The following is a 21,704-nucleotide window of genomic DNA, read 5'->3' as shown; positions in this document are numbered from 1 at the left end:
GGACGCAATATATTGCTAGCTTCATTTGCAATATGCCAACAATAATAGGGGGATTGTTCACTGAAAAAAAATTCCTGTTTAAAATAGAACACAAATTGTATTATATTTCGTACATTACGGCTTGCAAACTAATGTTGTTATATCGTGTAGTCTGAAGGAGCCCTTTCAAGCTATTGTTAATTATACAATAAAAAAAAACAAGCTTTGTCTGGAATGACTGAAACAAGCCGTATATGTATAAAAGTTGCGAAGCGTTCCAGAGCCTCCTCGATTCGCAAGTTGCAAGCAAAACATTTCAACGACGCGGCATTTGTGCAGTTTTCCTCTACATTTGCTGCAGTCTTTCCGAATATCCTATCATTTGCAAATTTTTTATAGTCCCTCTCTGTAAAAATGACATCTGTAGATTATCTCTCGTTGAGAAAAATGAAGCTTCAACCGTTCTATTTTTCATTTTCTAGAATAAATAGCAAAAAAGTTTAAAGAAACAACAATATAAGAAGATGAAAACACTAAACACACTCAGGGCATTTTGAACTTAGAAAATAAAAACAAACTGTACCCTTATAATTATAAAGGTTGGTGAGTCCAGTCAAAACACAGATTTGATCTGTAGCATCACACTTCACCTTTACAAAAAGGAGGATATCATAAAATGAACCAAGGAAAATTTCATAATTTCAAAAAAGTCATTTTGCATTATCATACAGTAATATAACTAATAATGTTAAAAAAAAAGAAACAAAACAGGACAAAGCAATTCCAAATTCATAATTTCCAACAGATTGCAAGGAGGGAAGAATATCTTATGGGAAACATTTTTGTAATCTAAAAGAATGCCCAAAGTTGAAGAAAACTTCAAGTTGCCAACGAAAGTTTTCCATATTAGACGTCAAACGTGGAAGAAAATTTCCAAATTGACAAAAAAAGCTTTCCACATTTAAAACACAAATACCAAGTTCAAGACAGAAGTTTCCACATTTGAAAAAGAATGCCAACAAAAATGAGAAAAGAGACTTTTTAATCTAATGTTTCCAGACCATCTAAAAAAGAAAGAAAAATAACTATTAAAAAGCAACAAAATGAAGAACGACAAACCCTAACTACCGTAAGTTGGTCTAATGTCGACATCCGTCTTCTAATTTCGACATCCTTCTTTATGGATAGGAATATATAATAAGAAGGTCGAAATCACTGATAGACTAAAGATTTTTCCTCTCATCGCGCTAATCAAAGTCAATCAGCGATTCTGACCTTCCTCAGTTTCTATTGTTCCTATCTCTGAAGACGGATTTCGACATTAGACCAACTTACTGTATCAAAGAACGACATATCACACATCGCTATCCATAACCCCAACAGAAAGTGACTGTACCACACAGATTCATTATTCATCATTGTTTATCACGGGAATTAACTACCGTTAGATTGGGTAACTTGCTTGCATGCATCAGTGGAGGATAACATGCATAGCCCTCAAATGAAAGACCTGGCTGGTCATTAAAATACAAAGTTAAATCAAAACAAAAATTGTAGAGTAAAGATGCGTGAGCGGAGCTGCGTAGTTGTATTTTAAAGACCAGTTCAGATCATTCATTTGAGGGCTATGCATGTTAAGCCTCCACTGATGCAAGTTACCCAATCTCACGGTACATGTGGTTTATGAGAACGCAAAACTATGTATGCGTATAAGTCTCTATTAGGGTGAGCTGTAAAGATTAAATGAATTAACTCTCATATAATAAGCAACAAAAGTTTTTCACATTAAAACAGATAAATGTGGAGGAGAATTTTTATAGTTGACAACAAAAAATTTTCCATGTTTTAAAGGCTTGTCAAAAGTGTGTTGACAACAAAGGTTTTCCACGTTCAAAATGCACAAAGAAAATTTCAAAGTACTGTAAGAAGTTGTGCAGAATCTGGGTTCTGGGTTCACCTCGCGCGATTCAGCAAGTTTACCAGATGAGTTCACCTCCGTTCTTCTTGGTTCTCCTGGTTCACCTTTTTCTAATTCAGTTAAGTCAATATTGCAGAAGAAGAAGATTTTGATCAAAGGTTGAGTGAAAACTAACCTAAGTCAGTGAAAATTACAAAATTGTCCTTTTTTTGCAAGAAATTGGCATCTCTCATTCCAACCGTCAAAATGGAAACAAAACATTCGATTCAGGAAAGAATGATAAGTACACTACAACATAAGCCATTTTTCTTGTGACAATCATACAAAAATCTTGATCCAATTCAACTCATTAAGAACAAGAACACCAAAGACAACAAAGTAAAAGAGAATAGCAACAACCTTCCATGTTTGTTTTGATTTTTGAAAAAGCATAATGGCATCACTTTCGCTTTGCAATAAATTCAAATAATATCAAATTACTATAACGGAGGTAATTTGTTTTATCATTTCCCGGGATGTTCTTAATGTTTGTTATCTCCTAAATATTGGCGTCACGGGTTACGGAGGGTTTACTCGTTCTTCGTATCATTCTGACGTATACGTCAAATTTGATATGACAGAGGTAATTTGAGTTACCATTTCGCTGAATATCCTTTGTATTTTATCTCCTTTATATTTTGGTATCGCGCAACTCGGAGATTCGAAACGTTTTTCCCATCTCCTGCCTTATAGAGAGTTGAAAGGAATGGATAGTTAAAGGTACGCACACACGATAGCAAAACTGCTTCGCTCATGTACATTCGCTTCGCAAAAAGTAAGGGTCATAGTTCAAAGTGCCTCAATTTCATCCTATGATACAAGAATAGTTTAAGCTTCCATGTGAAGAAGAAAATAAGAACAGCTGAGTGTCAACAAAATTTTTACTATTTCTTATAAAAAAGGGCAAGTTAGGACTATCCTAACTTTTGAAAAGAAATCTTACCAATAATAATCTGTTGAAATTATTTGAAGTGGGAATTCTATTCCTCCTGATATGTGTAGATCAGATTTTCTGTGTTTGATGAATGGGTTGATTTTTAATGTTTTTGAGCACTTCTTCTGCAAGCAATTTTCGAAATCAATTTTCAATCATTGAAGCGTTTAGAGATATGTCACATGGCTTGCACATGAAGTTAGTTTAACTGAAATGTCATTCACGAAATAAATTTTCGATCATTGAAGTTGCTAGAGATCTGTCGCATGGTTTGCGCATGAAGTTTAACTGAGTTTAACCATGTGATAGCCGTAGTAGAAATGATTTTCTCCGTTTTTAACTCGAGCTTTAAACTATCAAAATAGATTATGTCTGAATGTATCGACTATTTGAAATCTAACTTTTTGAGTATTAAAGTTGCTAGAGATCTGTCGCATGGTTTGCGTATGAAGTTTAACTGAGCGCCATGTGATAGCCTTAATAGAAATGATATTCTGCTATTGAAAGTCTCGCAACTTCCAAAGATCCACAATTTTATCTTTTCGCAAAGAAAAAAAACAAATATAGAACTATAAGCCTTATTTGACGTGTTATTTCGAGCATACGATTGATCTTAATCTTTCTAAGGCAAAATTTTGATCTCGCAAAATTTCTACTTATAAAGAAAACTTTGATACATTCAGTTAGAATGTATACTTATGTGTACGTATACTTTCTTCCCTTTCTGATTTGAATGATGGCGTTGCGATAGGACTACTTTTCCCCCATCAGAATCATTAAAGGCAAAAAATAGTTGAGCTCCAGCTTATGGACTATGATATTTAAAGACTATAAGAGAAGGAGTGCGTTGTATCAGGCTTGTTTTTGTCTTGATACCACCTGTAGGTACCCTAGGTAGATGTACGTTTTTTTTCATGTCAAAAAACTTTCACGTCAAGCGTCAAAGATTCTGAAGCTTTCGGGCTCTTAACTTTTTAGGTTTTAAATCTAAAAACGTTCTTAAAAAGTTTTTCTTATTTTTAGCATTTTTTTAAGCATTGGTCCAGTTTCCTAAGAAACTGCATGTTTTAGGGTCGGTAAAGACTTTTGGGGCTCAAAGCCTTTTGTTGTTAGTACTTTGTTCTTTTATAACACGTGTAGAAGTGGTTCAATCTATATAGTATGTATAATTGTAATAATTCCCTCTTTTATAAGAACCAGTCAATTTTTGATAAGACTCGGCTGTTCTTATTTTTTGGCACTTTGAGCCTCAAATTGTTCTTACCCTGTTCTGATTTATAGGTTGAAATTGAGGTATTTTAGGATTTATACCCATTTTTTACTACTTTGACCCCTAAATTGCCTGAAATTGAGCAATTCCAAGGCTTAAAGCGAATGGACTTTAAATAAATTGTTCTCATCTTTTGGCGATTTTGATCCTCATTGTTCTTAAAAAAGAAAAACAGTGTAGCAACAAAGGCTCATAAAAGTCATCGTGGTTGACTTTTTATGGAAATGGCTCATGAGGCCATTTTTGTAATTATCTTGTTGTCTATTTCCAATTTGAGGTCAGAACTCTCATAATAAAACCAAGAAAGTGACTCATCATATCTTATGTAATGTATCCATCATTTTCTTATAAACGCCAATATGAGTAATACACACCTACAAAATAATACATATAAATACATTTTTTACAATATGGAATGTTCATCAACAGATTTGTTGAGTACTATTTGAAAATGCTTAAAATTAATTTTGGGACTAATACCTGCTGATAAAGGGACATTTTAACTTTCCCTTAATCTAGTGATTAAAATTGCAGGTTTTTAAACACAGTTATTTGAATAGATAAATTTCCAGGGTTTTAGAAATTCTAATTGTCCTTTTCTGCAAAATTAGTGGTACTACGGTATATTATATATATAATTATGAGTTTAATTATATAATGTCAGCTAATTGTTTAGGTCCCTAATTAAAGAAATTTGCTCCTTTTAGATACGAATATTATCATCATATCCCAAGGAAACTAATCCCGAAGGATAATCTTGGTATTTCGAAAAAATGTAGAGAAATGATCAAAGAAAGAAGATCGATAATAAATCTTCAAAGAAAACACAAAAACAAGTACCTCCTCAGAACAAAGAAAAATGCCTTAAACAAAGAAATAAAAAATGAAATAAAAAAGACCGAAGAAAAAAGATTCAATCTTATAAAATCGAGATTAAACGAAAGAGAAACAACAAAAAAAGCATGGAAGAACATAAAAACCATACTTGATGGTGAAAAGCCTACTCAAAATACAACCAACAAAACATACATAGAACCAAATGGTAATAGGATTAAAGACAAACAGGACATAACAAACTCTTTCAAAAACCGACAAAAAGACATCTTCACTCCAAATGAATCCAAAGATAGAAGGCATAAATACGTCGCTGACCATTGGTTTAACAACACAAAATTTCATAGAAGAGAAACTAGTCATCTAATTCCTAGATTGACAAAACATACAATAGAAAATCCAATAACAGAAGAAGAAGTCAAAAAAATTCTAACAACTCTAAAACCTCACAAAGCCCCAGGACATTTCGCTATTCAGAACAAACTTCTTTCAACTATATCAACCTCTCTTATACAACCACTTACCTCTCTTTATAATGATTGGTTAAACAACTCTTACTTTCCTTCCTGTCTAAAACTAGCAAAAATCTCTATGATTCCAAAAAAAGCTAATACAAACAAAATATCAGAGCACAGACCAATCAGCCTACTACCAACAATAGGCAAAATGTTTGAGAGAATCTTAGCTGACAGAATCTACCTTTGGGCAGAGGAAAACAAAAAACTCAACAAAGAGCAATCAGGATTTAGATCAAAAAGAAGTACTATAGACAACCTATTCCAACTGATAAACGACTTCCAAGAATCTAAAATAAAAGGAGAACGTATGCACGCAGTTTTTGTAGATTTCGAAAAGGCCTTTGATAAAGTAAATCATAGTCTTCTTCTCTTCAAATTATATAAACTCGATCTTCCACAATACCTTCTTTTATCTTACACTCATATCTGAAAGAAAGGAAAGCATATATTAAACACTGTGACTTCGAGTCATGTATCTTTGATCTAAAGGCAGGAGTCCCCCAAGGATCCTGTCTTTCTCCTATTCTCTTCTCCCTATTTGTCTCCGACATCCCAAAACCCACAAAGAAAAAAATAAAAATGTCCCAATTCGCTGACGACCTTGCAGCTTGGGAAAGATATAAACGAGTCAACGAATCCTCACTGGATGAATATATGGAAGTTCTGTTCGAGTGGTTGAAAAATGGGGTCTGGTGGTTAATCTTGAAAAAACCAAACACATAAATTTGGCAACAGTAAATTACAATCTGGATAAGAAATGTTAGGCTAAAAAAAGACACAGAAATCAAATTTCTCGGTCTAAAGATCAACAAACAACTCAATCTGATCAGTCACACCACAGACAAGATCAATAAATCTTATCAATTCTTAAACTTCATCAGAACCCTTAAAAACCAATATAACATGAAAAAAAATAAACTCCTTATGCTCTATAAAAGTCTATTAAGATCAAGACTTGAGTATTCACATATTTGTCTCCTATCTCTCTCAAACGCTCAATTGTACAGATTGGAAAAAATTCAAAACCAAGTTCTACGTATAATTCTAGACAAACCTAGATGGACCAGAATAACCAATATGTACAAAGAAGCAAACATAACATCACTAGAAGATAGATTCAAACAACTAGCAAAAAACTGGTTTGAAAAGGCGCGCCTAACAGAACATCACCCTCTAAATAACTTTAATTATATAAATAGACAAAACCCAGATAAAAAAACACTATATGAAATATTAGCAACAATCTAATTATCTTTTTTATTTTCTCATTTTTCATTTTTCATTTTTCATATTTCATTTTTTCATTTTCCATCCTTCTTTTCTCTTCTCTTCTTTCTTTCATTTTTTCATTTTTTCATTTTTCCTTTTTCATTTTTCATTACTCGTTATACACTATCCATTATTCATTATTTTATTATTATTTTATTATTCATTATTATTATTACTATCCTACACGATTCATCATCGCTAAACGTTAACGTTAACCACACCTACTAATCCCTCTCCTCTCCTCCTATCCTCTCCGTCAACAAAAAAATAAAAAAGGCTCTTATGTTAGATCGTTCAAGTGGGCTGGATACAGAAACATAAAAAATAAACAAAAATCACACACTCACAAACCTCACTGGGCAAAGGTAGCTCAAAGAGCTACAAGTCCCCCCAACCACATCACATTCTCTCTCACAATCAGCCTTGAAATAGTTAGTAATAAACCGTGCTTTCAAAGTATTTTTTGTTTTTTTATTGCACAAACCCCTACCCAAGCTTGAATGGTTGGATTTGGCTCTCTGGGGCTCACCAATCACTGAAGTTTGGGCACTTGGGGCTAAAGGAGTCTCTCAGCATTGCTTAAGATTTGTTTCAGGGGTTTACTACCAGCATATAGTTGCACTGGCTGAAGTATTGATTAAAACCTACTTTAATGTTTTATTCTTTATGTTTCGTTTCAATTTTTTTGTTTCAATTGAAAGTAATTAACATTGGCCTCGTGACATTAATTAACGTGTAGCTATTAATTGTTTGCAGGCAGACGGAAGTGAAACGAAAATTTAATTACAAATTTTACAACCTTTGTGTTGGCTTATAATGTACTTGCAACCATGCTACTTAATTTCTGGAATCAATGCAGTAATTACAGAGACACGGGCGCCAAAATTTTAATTAAAAATTTTAACCTTGCACTTAATAATGTAGACTAGAAGCCAATATTTTGAACCAAACTTTCTCAAAGCCACATGTTATCTTGTTGATAAGGTTTCGACCACGACCACCCCCGTGTTTTTCTTTCTGTTATTTTTTTTCTTTATTCATATCAACCATCGATTGCATTCACGCTTGATATTACCGGGTGGTCCAATAGAAACGCAACGTTAATTGAATTTATTTTAAGGTTTCCAAAAGTAAGAGTGTACCTATGAAGTTTTAGTTTGTTCTTTCGGCATAACATAACAGGAAATCAATCAAAACTTCCTTTTCACGATAGTTCAAAATGTTCATAATTGATTTCTGACTTCGCCATGTTGCTCTGGTCTTTTTTCCCGCAAGAAATAATCTTCTTTTTGCAAGAGGCCTGGTATCTACACTGCATCGTTCCTGTAAATTCCCAACGGCAACAGTTCAAAAATTATCCTTTTCGTTGGTTTAGACATATATGGTTTAGATTTTCTGCTTTCATTCTAAGGGAATGCAATTTCCAAAATTGTCTTCTTGTTCTTACCATCCACAACTTCTTTTTCACATACAACCTCGTTCCTGTGCAGCCTCGATACCAATAGCATTAACTCAAATTCTGCAGCTGGTTGATTCAATTTCTCACATGTCTTTCTTCTGCGTTTTCTTTTTGCGAAAAACCCTTTTCAAAGTTGTCATCTTGTTCCCGCCATCTACAGCCTCTTGTTCGCATACGGCCTCGTTTCCATTATGATCCATTTGTTTCATCATCTCTTGTTTACGACCCTTACGTAATGTTCCCATGTAATGTTTCTCGTGTGCGATTTGGTCTTGTGGTAACCATTCCTCTTCTTTGAAGACAGCGTTTATCACGTGTTTCTGGTGTTGAGAAAAACAATAAAATGATTGGTTAAGAACCCCTTTAATTATCGAGATTCGAAAGAGTATAAAGTATTGTTTTAGAACTATTTGCATTTTTGTTTGGTCATAAGCCTATCAAAATCCATGAAAGAAAGTTTTATCAGATCCGGTGCTAGCGATGGTTACAATTCTTACATAGGCTACCAATAACTTAGAAATAGTTACAAAGGGAATGTCAGGCATAGGAAATTTCACACATAGGTAATCACGAAGAAAAATTCACTGGCCCAAACCAGAGAAATTGATAAAAATCCTATTAAACAAGTTCCACATTAAGAGTGCCTTTTCTAAGAAGTGAATTATTATGTCTACTCACCAACATTTCTGAGATTTTTAGAATTTTATTCTTGCAACTTCTCAAAAATTTTATCCCAACTTCCTTCCAATGTACTGCAGGTCTTGCAACTATATCTTTTCGAAAGCGAATAATACTAATGTTTTTCTATGTCCTTTCCTTTATCACCTCGTCTCTTAGTGACTAACTCTCTCCAGTCCTATATTAAATGTGATAATGAAGGTTTCTGCGGTTTAATCGCTTAAGACTCCTTATATACTGTTGTCCATGCTCTAAAACCGCTGGTCAATTTTGTAACTTAAATTCAAAATGGTACCAACGACTAATTATGTTATAATTGATTCATCTTAATTATGCATATTGGCCAAAAAAAATCTTCCAATGACGTGTATAGTATGACAATTTCACAGTTGCATAAAACGAGATACGATCTGCACGTCTATTTTCCTTTCTATTTCGAAACGTTTTTTTCCTTTTTAAGTTGGCTCTACGTACTGCATGGGAAAAGCTCCAATTGGGAAATATCCTTTTTTAAGTAGTCTTTGATGACGTTTTGACTCAGATTTGAGCATTCAATAACCATATTAGTAGCAATAACTGTTTTGAATTATGGTCACAGTTTTATAAATTAAACACTGAACTCGAGCTCCGAATTGAGTAATCAACATTTGCTGCTCATTATAGATTTTTGAATACGAGAGGACGGTACAATTTTCACATCATATCATTTTCTAAAATCACCGTAATTTTCGTAAATTTTGACGTAAAAGCTATTAAGATTACTAATTACTTGACAATTGACAATTTACTTTTATGGAAAATGACTTTAAGCACGAAAAATAAAACATTTGTCAAGCTAACTTTTTGCATCAATAAATCAGTTTTTACTGTCATATTTTCCGTAATTTTCTTGCCGGATCTGGCCGGATAAATGTTCTCAAAATGTTCAAGGGCTTAAAAAGGGGGTTTTGAACTAGGCTGGAATCGTTCATAAATCATGTAATACATGATAATACCATAATTGTTACGGGATAATATAAATTTTTTTTTCAATAATTTTTTGCTTGTTTTATATGGTTTATGTTCTATTCTTTTCTCTGTCCAAATTTAAATGTCTAGTATGCATTTGCTTATTTATTTATCTAAATCTGGTTGTTCTTGATTTGTTCTTAGTTTTTTCCAGAAGTGAGAAGCCTACAGACACCTGAAGTATTGGGCCTTTCCAGAAATAGTCCGTGCCCCCTCCCTGTTGAGGATATCGGATATCCAGTGGTTTAACAATTTTCGTTCAAAAGTGTATATCCAGGGGGTTAAATATCTACAAGGGAGCGGATATCCAGGGGGTAAAGTGTCTTTTCAAGTAAAAAATACGATATCCAGGGGTAAGCATCTTTATAAGAGAGGATATCCAGGGGGTTGAGCATATTTTTAAGAGTGGATATTCATATGGTCTTTACTAATAAAGTAGGATTTCCAGGGTACTTCTGAATAATTGATATCCTCAACAGTAGGGGTAAAATTTTTTCTGGAAAAGCCCATTATTACACTAAAAAGTTTTCTTGTAAAAAAGGGTGTATTTGGCTTCCATTCAAAATTTTCTTTTTATCAGTAAAATCATATATCGAAAGAAACATCGTGATTAATTCAGCCTGACGTTGATGAGTTATGCTTAAAACGTGATGTGAAAAATCGTGAGAATATTTTGATATTGGAGGAAAGAAGTCTACATTTACGGAACCAAAGCTGTTCTGTGTACACGTTCTCTATAAGAATACGAGGCTCTACACTCTTATTCTTTTATAGGAACAATGAGGCCTAAAATCGCCAATAAATAAGAACAATTTAAGAAGAATTAAAAAAACAATACTGAGCCTGTAGTCCAGGAAAAAATGGCCAAAAACCCACCTTGAACGGAACTTTGTGAACCATGGTTTTTTAGCTTCCTATGTACCTATAGATCACGGTTTGGGATGGTTTTCAGGCTGAATAGGTGATAAAACCCTAAAATTTGACCTAAAACGGGGTCTTTTGCTCAATCAAGGGTCCCCCCTTTACTAGTCGATTTTTCAAAGTGCTCAAATGAACAAACTTTTGTGCTAATCTGATAGAGCTCGAAGTGCTGAGCAAGAAAATGGGGTCAAATGCTTGGTTTTGAACATCCGTTGCGGAGCTAGGGCCCGCCAAAGTCGTCAAAATGGCCGTTTTAGCCCTTTTTCTGCTGACGTCAGCATTTTTCCTTCAAATTTTTAGGCATTTCTGACACTTTCGCTGGATAGCCCTGAAAGAGTACTTCAAGAAAATGGTATGGTTTGTTGGGTTACAAATTGTAGATCTCGAGATAATTCCATTTATAGATCTTACAAATCTCACAAAAAGTGCTGAGTCAGCGAAAAATTGCACTTTTCAAAGAACTTCCAACCGTTTTAGGTCAAATTTTAGGGTTTTATCACCTATTCAGCCTGAAAACCATCCCAAACCGTGATCTATAGGTACATAGGAAGCTAAAAAACCATGGTTCACAAAGTTCCTTTCAAGGTGGGTTTTTGGCCATTTTTTCCTGGACTACTGGAACTGGTAAATTTCAAGAAGTTAAGGGGCTAAAGTAGAAAAACTTGGTATAAAGTCTAGAATGCTTCAATTCAAACCCTTACATAAGAACAGGATTAGAACAATTTGACTCCCAGAGTGCCAAAAAAGAACAAGAACAGCCGAGCCTCTTCAAAAATTTACTGATTTTTATAAAAAAGAGTGTATTTGGTTCAACATCTTTTAAGAACAATCTGAGACTCTGATTTCAGTTCAAAAGTTATTAAGAAATTACTGTTCTGAAGCCTGTCAAGAAAAAAAGAATTAAAATTTTGAAAAAAGAGGAACAAAATTTGACTTTTTAAATTTCGTGCCGATAGGAGCTAGCATTTTAATTGTTTTCGGAGCGCGAGATAAAAAAAGTAGGCGGCAAACGCTATTTTGCATCTCTCAAACCAGTGAAATTGCTTGTTGTCATGTGATTTCTTTGGTAGGATATCCTACCAAAACTTGCTTCACTTTTCGATAAAGGCCGAGGATCTAGCCCTTCGGGCTATGATAAATCATTGATCGAAACTCGTAACAAGAGAACCATGAGGATGGTTGTCCTTAAAGGCCGGTCTCCACTTGCGCGCTCTGCGATCGCTCTTCTTCGAGCAAAGCTTCCACGCTATTGGTCAAAAGAAAAATGAAGCAACTCCATTGGTGCGATATGACGTAACGATCGCAGTGGAGACCGGCCTTAAGTGTTGATTTTTGATTCATTTCAATCAATGAGATGCCAGTGTTGTAATTATGGTATGGAAGAAATAATTTTTAATTGTATGGCGCTAGTTGGTATTTAATTAATTACTAATTAGGCGACTGAGAGTCTAATGATCTCATTAATGTTGCAATAAAGTCATTAAAAAAGTGCACTTCGCATCGTAATTTTTCGCGGAACTAGACATAAGAAAATGATAATATTTTCAGATTGTGGCTGAAAACTGTGAGCCACAAAATTGGAAATTACGCTTTTATTTATTTTGATCATTTGGTTGTTATGGTAATAGACCAACATTTTGATCTAGGAACAAGATTGAAAAGATAGTGATTTAGAAAAAACCTGGGGGGGGGGGCTACTTAGGCAAAAATGGGTCCTTGGTATGTGCGTGCTCTAAAGGTCGGGCTTTTCATCTTTCAAAGTCTCTCTAAGGGTCGGAAAAATCAGCAAGTTTTAAATAAGTCTCTCTAAGGGTCGGAGAATTCACGATTTTTAGGATTTTTTTTTTGATTTTGAGAGAACTAATTGTAAAAAAGTCTCTCAAAGGGTAAGACTTTTGTCAAAAGAGGAAGAAAATTTACTACTAGAAAGGTTTCAAGAAAATTCTCAACTTCTTTTAATTTTGAAACAATCGTGTTATTTCAGACAAGGTAGAACAGACAATAACAAGCTAGATGCTGAATGGACCTACCGGTACCTGATGATGAAAGTTAGATAGCAATGCGAGGAGAAAAATGAAAAAAATCAGTCAGAAAATATAGCGTTTAGTGAAAATGCATAACGCAATAAATTCATCATTGATTGTTGATGGGGGGAGAGGAAAGGGTTGTAGGGAAAAAATAAATAAAAAGTTCTGGTCGCAAAAATCAGTTTTATTGATAATTGAATCATGCTTGATGGTAAGGATTGTTATCAATAATGTCTCTGTGTGAAAAACATAGAAATATAAGAAAAAATCCAATGAAAATCTGCAAAAACGGCGATTTCCGGCATTTTCAACCGGAAAATTTTTTTTCTCAAAAATCGAACTCGGCCATGTTTTGAGCATTGCGAATACGCATCTTTCTGCAAAAAATCTGAAAAAACTAATGATACAATTTCCAGAAAATACCAAAAACCGGTTTTTCCGGCATATTTCCGACATTTTCGGCCGGAAAAAATGTTTTTCGAAGATCGGGCTCCGTCACATTTTAGGTATTGTCATTTTGCATCAGTGTGCAAAATTTCATAAAAAATATAAAGTACAGCTCGAGAAATTCAAGAAATACTGTCTTTCCGGCGAAAATAGGTTGTTCCGGCGATTTTTAAATAGTTCCGGCTTCAAAAATCAATTTTATTGAAAATTGAAACATGCTTGATGCTTGATGGTGGGCATTGCTTATTAATGTTTTTTTGAATGAAAAAACAACCAATTATAAGGAAAAAGTCCAATGAAAATCCAGAAAAACGGCGATTTCCGGCATATTTCCGGCATTTCGCGGCCAAAAAAAATTTTTTCTCTCAAAATCGGACTCGGCCATGTTTTGAGCATTGTTAATACGCATCTTTGAGCAAAAAATCAGAAAAAACTAATGATAAAATCTCGAGAAAATGACAAAAAACAAGTTTTTCCGGCATATTTCCGGCATTTTCGGCCGGAAAAAATTTTTATTCGAAAATCGGGCTCCGTCACATTTTGGGCATTGCCATTTTGCATCATTGTGCCAAAAATCAGAAAAAACTAATGAGCCAATCCTGAGAAAAGCTGGTAACAGACGGACAGACGAACGGACGAACGGACGGACGGACGAACGGACATCGGTTAATTTATAGGACCTCCGAGGTAGGTCCAAAAAAAAGGATAGCCAAGGTACAGGGGAACTTCCTCAACTACCAAGAAGTTGAATTATAATGAGAAAAGAAGCGAGAAAAATACTACAAATTTCAAATTCGATGTTTTACGGTTTAAAAATGATAAATTACTATGTACAATGACAGATTGGGTATAAATTCTTTTAAATACTATTTACAATACAGTATGAGGTTAAACAAAAATTTTCAGAATACCGCACTAAAATCTAAGTACTCACGCAATAATACTCCCGGGGACATTTTTGTTTCAGTAATGTTTCGCCAGGCGAAAAAAATCAATTAAAACCTAATTTTTCAAAATACTTTTGGCTCGAGCTCTCCCATTCGAAAGCTACGTGAGCCGGAACTATAAATTAAATTTCAGAAAAAATCTCTCCATAAATGGTAAGAGATTGTTTGAAAATTTTGTCCGGTCATAAAACTGTAATTACGTTATCACATAAACTAAACGGGAACTTTTTCATTTCCGTATAACATGAAATTTGTATCCGGAACTAGCTTTGAATGATCTTTTGTTAAAAAGTATTTCTCATGAGATGTTTCTATCTTATCTTAACAAAAATAAAGGCTTGGATAGAGTGGTAATTAAGTCAACTTGCTCCAAATGGAACCTCTATTTCTCAAATTTTTCTGTAATCCTGACTAAAGTATAGGTCCCTCAGCTGGATCTAAAATAAACTCCGTAATCGGAAACCTTCCCTCACTCGGAGAAAACTTTTGGTCCCTTGAAAATTAAATTGGATAGAGTCATCTGTATGGCAACTATGGTTGTACTTAAAATTTACGGCGAGGGGTCCAGTCCAGAACACCAAGGTATTTTTTGTCTCAATTATAATGTGATGACCAATTCTCTTCACTTTTTTTATGTTCAAGGCTGAAGTGAAGTTTGCACAAGGTCCAGTAATATTTTTTACATAACAGAACAGCAATATACTTTGCGATCTCGATCGCCGCCTTGTCCTTTTTCTTGACTTTTTTGCCATTTCAAATGTTGTTGTGTTTCAGCTTTACTGGGCGGTTTTCCTGCATCATCCGTTTCATCGACATAATGAAATGTTTTGTTTTGTTGTTGGGGCGCCACTCCTACCGAAATTTTCTTTTCGCGTGCGATAGCATCTCTTGGTTCCCAATAGTCACCCATGGCGGTTTCGCGAATTCTGTAAAGTAAAGCAGAAGAAAGAATGAGATTTGTTTGATCTCTTCAATTTTATTGTATGATTTTAGCGGTTTTTTGTCACAATCTGTCGAATTTGATTGACAGTTGTCTGTCGCTAATTCGAACTGGAACGGGAAGTTAATTTGTCGAATTCCAGAGACATTAGAATTATAGAAAATATTTTACGAGGGTTTCCCTATAATGGAAACTCAAAGTATAGAAAAATTCGAATAATAGAAGTTCGAATTAGTCAGAGTCTACTAGGAGAGGATATTATTGTTTCCAGTAAGATATTTCTGGAATATATCACAGATGTAAAATATTTCTTATTTAAGCTTGCTTTTCCATCGAGTCAAACCAAAACTCTATTTTTTTGGCCCAGAGCGCAGCGCAATGGACCTTTAAAACACAACTGGTCGAAAAAATTTGCGTGCAATTATCAATCAACGATTCCAGGCTAAAATCGAACTACCTGACTTTCTATTGTGCGCATGCGTAAGAAAAAAACACATATAATTGATTCCTCCAACTTATATGATCAAATCTTTCTTTCATTAAGGGACATAAATGTAGTAAAATGTAAACATTGCGCAAACCACGTGTCATTAAAGAGAACAATTAAAATCACGTGTCCTAAACAAACGTGCAAAAAAATTGAAATAATCATTTTTTATTTTGACATGTGACATTGGTTTTGATTTTGTATCCCGCTACATACGGTTTGTTTACAAAAATTTCGTCACTACTTTTATGTCCCTTTAAAGTAATCAAATCTTTATTACTCGCCCGACTCGAGTCTATACATTGAAAAAATTCGCTCCTGTTGTATGGCGACAGTGCCAACACTGCTGGGCCTTTACGCCGCTCAGGCTTTCTTGTGTTTATTACTACGTCAGGACAGTATTCGAAAGAGATCTCGAATTCAGAAAGATTTCCTTTCTATTCAAAATAAAGCGTTCTAGAAATCTAATTATGAAATTTATAAAATGCTTCCTGCCAGAAGTATTTAACATGGGAAGCTTTAAAGGTGTTTTATATAAAATTACAACAGATCTTTCTCTATATATGGATATTTCTTGTCCGAAAAAGTAATTTCAATCTTATGTTTGTCTTTTTATAGCAACACACAGATTTCAGATTCCGTATTTCTTGGGGTGTTTCCGTCAGAAAATTGACGTTATCTTAACTTAACGGGGAGGGGGGGTTTATTTAGGCAAACGGAGGGTACGGTATGTGCCGCCCTTAAGAGTACCTTTTTTGGATTTCCAAAGTCCCGCTAAGGGTCAGAAAAACCAGAAAATCAAATTTCAGTCCCACTAAGGGTAGGAAAAAGAGGAAAATTTGCCCCGGTAAGGGTCGTAAAATTCCCAAAATTTTCCTTTGTTTTCTCCTTTTTAGTCCCGGTAGGAGTCCGAGGGTCGAAAGTCGGGCGGCACCCCCCTCCGTCAGCTTGCAACCCTAGTACCCCCCCCCGGGTCTAAATGGGAGTTTTGGCATCCTTGGAAAGATCTTCGAGCTTCAAAGACCTAACCTTGCCGTCCACGTCACCCTAGTACCAGGCTGCTCGCATCTCCTCAGATCAATTTAAAGCATTTTCTTTGCCACTAAACATACATTTATACACGCTACCACTAAATCAATTTGGGGGATGCGCCCTACCCTAGCACCCTTTCTGCATTAAAGTGCCCTTATCTGTAAAGATATCCCGATCTTTACGGAAATTTCAAAATTGATTGCCGAAGGTCTTTTTTTCGCACTTAAAGACAATAGCAGAAATGGTAAAAAAAGGATTGGATTGAGTTTAGGGTGGTAAATTAAATAATAAAGTGGCCCGCGCCTGACCGCGCGAATACGGTTAAAAAGGTGTATAGAGTAAACTTGATCGACCGTACTGGATGGAATAGATTTGTAACTTACTTTTTATGTAGTGTAAATCAGCTAATCAAAACCAAGTCCCAAAGAATTTTAGACCAAAGTCAAACTTTTTCAAAAAAATTGACTCAAAATCAAACACTGTTCCAAAGTAAACTTATTATTAAAAAATTATCCGCGTCAACTATTTAAACTGTTTCAGAGAAAAAATAATCAATTAAAAGGAAAGAAATTATGTCCTCTAAAACTATGGTTTTCCTTTTTACCTTATTTGGTATCACTGCTTTGTTTTGTATTCTAACAAAGTGACGTCATTTATTGATGTTCGTTATTTTTAAAACTTCTTGTTCGGCTAATTTGAGTTTCCGGTTTGGTGTAAATGAGGTTTTAACGACATTTTCGGTTGATTGATCTCGGATAGGAAGTAAAGGTCGGGTTACACTGAAATGTTAATTTCCTAAGAATATTGGCTTATTTGAGTTGACCGATTTAGGTGGTCAAAAATGAATTCTATAAGAAGGTTAATACCATAAATAGCTTGATTCTATTCGGTTTCTATGGACCGGAAAAACCTAAAAATGGAGATGGCAAGACAGGAGGTCGTTTTGAAAAGGGGGCTTGGCAATTCTGAAAAAGTATTTTCCTGTTTCTATATTTGTAAGTTTCCCAACTTTGCGATCCTTTACCCATTTTCGATTATCAAGGCTACTTTGCTGAGGAATTTGAGTGGTAGGTAGTCGAATAAAAACCACAAAAGCTTTAGTAGGTAGAAATTTTTCAAAGTTAAAAGCAATTCATGATACTCATGACGTTATGTTTTCTACGGAAAGACCCCGGTTTTTGCCAGTAGTGGCAAATTTAAACTAGTCAAAAGTTGTATGAAATTTACCACCACTGGCAAAAGCCGGGGTCATGAATATCATGAATACTCAAGGAAACAAGGCAGGGGGATTCCAGGGCTACGTGTGGGAGAGAGGTGGTCAGTAAAATGGAGCAAGCTTTCCAATGCTCGAGTTTCTCTGGGCGCAAAGTAGACCAATTCTAAAATACAAACAAAATAACTGTATTGGGCTCTTCCAGAAAATGTCCGTACCTGGGGGGGGGAGGATATAGTTTCCGGGGGTAGTAAAAAACCTACAAAATGTCCGGGGGTAAACTTGCTCTATTTTTGGGTAACTTTGCTCTGTTTGAGGGTAATTTTGAATGTTCAGGGGGTCAACTGATGCTTTTCCGGGGGTCAAAAGTCACAAAGTCCAGGGGGGGGGGTAAATTTCCATAAAATGTTATTTTTTCACCCCCTCCCCCCATATTCAAATTTTTTTTTATAATTTGAAAACTCTTTAATACTAATTCTTTCTTTTTTCAAGGATAATGCTGGATTTGTAATTGTTCATTCAACGATCGCGTTGCAACAAGAAATTGCGGTTGTATGAATGTTACATGCCGATATCACCACCGTATTTCACCACTTACCAGTTCAATGATGAATCCGATCGACGGTCTTCCACTTGGATCGAATGAAGCAATACCGATCTTGACGATCTAATACACCATGCGGAAAACGTCCGAGATTCGAAATAAATTGGTGTTGAAATATTCTTGGAGTTAAAAAACTCATTTCTGTCATTTTTACTGGGATTTTCAATTCTAATCAAGTGCGAGATCAAAATTATTCTCACGGCCCTGTCTCCCGGTAAAAACCATTTTAGAAAAATTAGTTTGATAATAACTATTCATGATTTTCATCCGGTACCTACAGAAACTCGAAAAATCATTTTGTTCAAAAATTAACCCGGTCAAATTTAGTATCGCTAAATATTTTAAAGTCCTCTTGGTGCATTTTTCTCTAGGGTCGTTTGGGCATAATAGCATATAAAGGTTTTTTATACAGGCGAAAAACTGAGGACCAAAAAGTAACTTCCCGCAGGCACATAGATCGCATTTCCCCAGAACTCATCAGTGCGGTTCGGGTAAGCGAGCAAAGACTGATGTTGTCACGCTCCTAAAAGTGGTCCACAGGGTATACAGCTAAACGAGGGCATAGGTCATTCCTTTATCGCAATAGTGGGAAATTCCGGGATCCATTACACGTTTTTTCAATGAGTACAACCAAAATTTTTGAAGCCTTCAGATCTTCTTAACTTTTTAAGTATTAAGCCTAAAAATGTCCTTAACATATTCTTGTTTTTTCATTTTGTGAATATTGTTATCTATTATTCCAAGAAATCCGGTGTTTTAAAGCCTTAAAATGTTCTTAACTTTGTTCTTAACATTTTATGTTCTTAAGTTTGTTCTTAACATTTTGGTATCGAAGCCTTATGTTCTTATACAGTTTGTTCTTATATAAAAAAAACGTGTATGTTTAGAGATTAGAGGTAAAGAACATTGGCTTCCAAGCCCGAAAGGCTACCCTCGAGACTCCTGGGTGGGAAATGAAGCGACTTATTTCCCATTCAGAACGCCCGCGCGTGGTTTTTACAGAAATGTTGGAACTAAAATAAAATCTATCGCTAGATTTCAAGAAATGTAGTCCTCAAAAACGTTCTAGACGCGTTCTGGATGGGAAAAAAGTGGCTTCACTTTTTCTTGCCTGGAAGATTTTACTCTAGCCCTTCAGGTTTTAAACTCAAGGCATGAGAATTGTGGGAAATGTAAGTGATCATTGATATCGTTAACGGGATCCCAGTCAACCTATCAAACTGTGGGGGTAAATCGGAGCTAAAAAAATTGGTATCCCTATATAGTGTTATTGAATATTATAATCGACTACAAATTTTAAAATTTACTTCGTTATGGGTAGTAAATATTGTATTTATTACTGTAAATTTGGATATATTATTTGTGGTGTTTTGTTGTATGATTATTTTTGAAAAAGAAACGTCAATTTTTTGTCGAAAATTTAACTTTTATTGTGAGTTCTACGTTTTGATTGATGCCTCCAAAATATTATGTAGCCTATAGCCCTCAAATATTATCTGCAAGAACTTACCTGACACATGGCGTTGTTTATGCACTCTTAACATCATTGGACATTAGAAAAAGATTTCATGGAAGAATTTTTTCTAGATTTTGGTAAAATATTTACTCCGACTAGAAATTGTTCTGGAATTTCGGCTATAATTGGAATAACACTATTAGACTGATTTTATTTTTGAAATTTTGAAAGTTTTAACGGTACACACCAAAAATCTTCAATTTGACCGCTCGACGCCCGGTTAATTCTCCCACCTCTATTGCCACATTGAATCGGCATATTTTTCCCTGGATTTTTCCCAGTTTCGTATTTGGATCGTTTATTGGGAATCATTGTTTTAAATTTTCGATTCACTTGAAAACCTCTTTAGAAAAAAAGTTAAATAGCATGATGGTAGAGGAAACATAAAATTTTCTCGGATCTGAATCTCGATATTTATGTAAATTCTCCAAAGTATCTGTAGTATAATCACGGCCTTCACAGCGCATGCGTGCCATAAACCACAAATAATAATAAAGCAAAGAAATATGGTTAGATGATGGAATATTAGTCTGGTTGTCGCAATTGACTTGTGTCCATGACACGTGACAAGGCCCATTCCCAGGAAAGTAGAGGTTTTCGTGCGGCAGTCCATACCAGTCTGCAAGCGCCTAACCATGGTTGAATTCATGGTTTAACATGCGGCAGCCGGTTCCTGGGGATGTTATGGTATCCTGTTTCGTGTTGAGAACTTGTTCGCTCGTAGCTCGCGTACTTACGATACCCAGAGCTCTCAGCATAGTTTGCTCGATTGCGCGTGCACAATCAGTACCGCTGACGACCGGTGTATCATAAGGTGCTTTGCTCGAAACCCACCTTAGGGGTCTGGGACGAGGTATGGTCGCGTACCTCTCCTAAATCACCCCTTAGGCAGCGATGCGCTATGTCCCGGACACTCTTTTTCATGACACTCTTAAAATATAGAATTTCAATAAAAATAGAAGAAACTTCAACAAAAATCTTTCTTTTTTAATGGAAATAGACTAAGGAAATTCAATTCTTTAAGTGACTTGGATGTATTATTGAGTTACTATAGGACACCTCCACCCCGACCGACCAACCCTCCGCATTTCGTTTTGCTTATATATTTCCATATATTAACCACTTGCGGTTTTAGATTACGCATGCGCATTAACATGCTCAAATTGATATACAGTCGCATTGGGAATACCTAAACTCAATTTTGATGAACTGTGTATGATCGGTATAATCTTATCTGAATCATCATCCGTAAGTTTAACAGTGGATTTGAACCTAGACAAATTCTTTTTGCTGAATTATTTCTTCATTCAGTGCTCTTACCCACGGCGCTACACAATCATTAGCATAGAAGTACAAACTTATTAAGACCAGTTTAAAAAATTGAAATTTCAAAAAAAACAAAAAACTGCGCGAGTCAATAAATGACTTTTATTACGCTGATCATTATCAAAAATATTTCAGGGATTCTTTACAGAAAAAATGCGTATATTTTGGTATATTAGGGTATACTTTAGGCGTACAAACTTTCGCGAGCAGAAACTTACGCGATTTTCGCGAATTTCGGCCTTTTTCGCGAAAGCAAATGTCTTTGAAAATTGTAAACAGGGCAATTCGCGAAAATTTATGCTCGCGAAAAATTCTCAAAAAAGTTAGAAATCTATAAA

At 35.1% G+C, this 21,704-nt stretch overlaps 1 protein-coding gene across 1 annotated transcript in view; it reads left to right on the top strand.

Annotated features, from left to right (window-relative positions):
* LOC136812739 (transmembrane protein 107-like) overlaps window positions 1-18,662 on the top strand; it is a 28,059-nt gene extending 9,397 nt beyond the window's left edge. Inside the window, exon 6 of the mRNA XM_067069263.1 lies at window positions 18,413-18,662. The gene's annotated coding sequence lies outside the window, so the exon portion shown is untranslated. The remainder of the gene's footprint in view (window positions 1-18,412) is intronic.
* Window positions 18,663-21,704: the final 3,042 nt, after the last annotated feature.

This window comes from Clytia hemisphaerica, unplaced genomic scaffold, assembly GCF_902728285.1.
Source record: "Clytia hemisphaerica strain Z4C2 unplaced genomic scaffold, Clytia hemisphaerica genome assembly, whole genome shotgun sequence".
Lineage (NCBI taxonomy): Eukaryota > Metazoa > Cnidaria > Hydrozoa > Leptothecata > Clytiidae > Clytia > Clytia hemisphaerica.
The sequence above is the reverse complement of the archived record's forward strand: the minus strand, read 5'-3'. Positions and strand labels throughout refer to the sequence as shown.